The sequence below is a fragment of the Pinus tabuliformis genome, chromosome 5_2, assembly GCF_031772625.1.
Source record: "Pinus tabuliformis cultivar Carrire ecotype Pingquan chromosome 5_2, CPIR1, whole genome shotgun sequence".
NCBI lineage: Eukaryota > Viridiplantae > Streptophyta > Pinopsida > Pinales > Pinaceae > Pinus > Pinus tabuliformis.
Genome location: NC_142306.1, coordinates 326593512 through 326596245, shown reverse-complemented (window position 1 = coordinate 326596245; position 2734 = coordinate 326593512).

Here is a 2734-nt window from a genome sequence, read left to right as displayed (position 1 = left end):
TTTATTTGGCCTGAAACTGTAGATTAAATTGCAAACCGTGACCCAGAACCCGGAGAGAACTCTCGTTTCTGCTCCAGCGCAGGCTCTGTGAAGAGACTCTGCATTTCAACGCAGGTCCCGAGAGGGCTACCTGCGCTGCAATTCAGTTTCTCTGTTATACAGTTGCGCTGAACCAGCTTATGCCTTGTGCAGCTGGGGTTCTTTGCTCTGTTTTGCCTTGTTTTGATCTCTGATTTTTGCAGCCTGTAACCAGCATAGGTTCCTATCTGATAACCCCTTTTCTCTGCCTTAATTTCGCCTCCTTTTGTACAAAAAGACTGTGAGTGTTTTTATGTGTTTGTGGCGTCATTTACAGTTTTCCATTGCAAGAGTGAAATAGTCATACTGTAGCCCTTGATTCAGATCTGTTGATTGTGGTCTTAGGAGAGAGTTCAGTGGTTGTTTACAGTTGATTATACATTTACTTTTGTTTTTTGGTTTGAGTTTGTCTCTTTTAAGTGTCAAAACAAGTGTTCATTTCGAAAATCGTAAAGTGTTGTATTCTCTTCTACCCTTTTTGATTTCGAAAAATTAAACTTGTTTGTATTTGTCATTTAAAAGCAAATTCAAAGTTGTGCAAAAATCTTTCTTTTTAGGCATCAATATTAAGAAAGCGAAAAACAAACACTTGCATTGTGCATTTGCATCTTGATAGTTTGCATGCTTGATTTAGGAAAAGTGCATTTAGAGTGTGTTGATTTCTCTTTGAGAAAAGATGGTGTCTTTCTTTTCCCTTTGTAGCTAGGATTTTCATTGTTGAAAAAGAGATAAAATTTGCTTATCATCTTTTAGATTGCATTTAGGAGTTGTATCTACATCTCGTGGTGAACCTCAAAAGGCAAACTTCTAAGAAAGATCAACATAAAATAAACTGAATGAACTTAATAACGCTTTGTAACATAACGCACAACATAGAGGTCTAGGCTAGAGACGTGTTCCGGCGTCGTAAAACCTGGTATCTGTTGGCCTCACTGATGGTTGGGTGATTCCTCCTGAGGGACCAAAAGTGCCAGTACGGATTGTGCTCCCACGTACCATCGCGTATATATTGGGAGACCCCTATAGGCTTAAAACCTTTATCCTTAGGAAGCCGTGTCGACCGCCCTACTGATCGCAATGCACCGAACACAGCATTCGGGAAGATTGACTGTCGTACCGTAAAACGTATTCTGCAGTTTTGTGATTGGTTTGGCACACCCTCTGCCTAGATCTCCAGAGCAGTTCCTTTTGGCCTTTTTCAGACTCTATAACGGAAAAAGTCCATCCGAGCATTTGTCACTTCGGGCTCGTTAAAACATCGAAGGCGACTAGAGTCATCTTTTGTTTTTTCTCGACTCTTTAAAACTGAAAAAACAAGTTGTGTCTAAAGCGTCATTAAAATTTATTTTAAACGGAATAATAAATCACCCTTATTCCCGCGTTGATCTTTCAGTTGAGAAAATGGAGCCCTCCAACCAAGGAATTCCCCTTGGTGGAAGTCCTAGTCCTTTCTCCTCTTGGGGAGATGTTGGAGCGCCCCATATGGCCACAATGTCGCTTCCAGGACTGACAATCGGCTTGCCTGTCTGGCTCTTCTCAACTAATGTTGTTCAAAACGCCACTATTCCTGAACAATCGAATCAGCAGTTAGACCAGTCCAGAGCTGCCCACCAGCCTTCCACTTCCTCTAACTCTTCCTCTCCTCCTTCCTCTTCGCGTGATGGAGCTGGCAAAGCCAAAAGCCAAGCCCCTAAGGAGAAGAAGAAGAAAGAGAAAAAGAAGAAGGAGCCAAAGGCGACTGGGGGCAAACGAACGGCGCCTAATGAAAATCCACACACTGCACTGACCAGGCCTAAATCGCCATGTGTCATATGCAAGGGAGACCACTTTCACAGAGATTGTCCTTGCATCCCTCGGATACTAAGGAACTGGTCTCCCCGCTTGCAAAATTCGGTGGCGTCAACCTCTGATAGCCATGTTGACAGCACACCGTCAACTAGTGAAAGTGAAGCCACAGGACAGAGAGGGAAAGCTAGATTTCCCTGCAAACTGTGTGAAGGCGACCATGCCATCCACCGTTGTCCCTTCTTAGACGAGGCTAAAAGAGTTTTGGAAGATCGCCCAGTTTTACCAGCACGACTTCCTCCTGGATATCAAAAACTCCTGCCAAGTCCTTCACCAGTTGAGAACCCGGCTGGCCCGCTCAGGTGGTCAGCCGAAGCACCTATCATTGAGGATGAACCGTCTGAATCCATACCTGACGAAAGTCAAAAGGTCGAGGCGGCAGTTGACCCGGTCTTGCCTTCAGAGGTTCTATCTTCGAATGATACCATCACAGAAGAGAATAAAGACGACACCGTCCAAATTCTCTTCATCAACACAGACTCCGACGAACAAGGGGGCAATTTGCCCATTCCTTTATCGCAGGAAGGAACTTCGTCAGAGTCATACCCGGCCGTATACTCGGTCCCACCTCCAAGCAACCTAGTTGTATCCTTCGACTGGAATCAACTAGGCAGACCCCGCTTACCAGCAAGCATACCATTCAGAATTATCGTTCAAATATATAGAATGGTCATGGCTGGTACCATCATTGATGAGGGGGCTTCTGTGAGTATCCTTTCCTCTACTGCTTGGAAAGCGCTTGGTTCACCATCGCTTTTGCCTGAAATGAGAAATCTTACAGGCTTTGATAAAGGAACCAGTCGACCTTTAG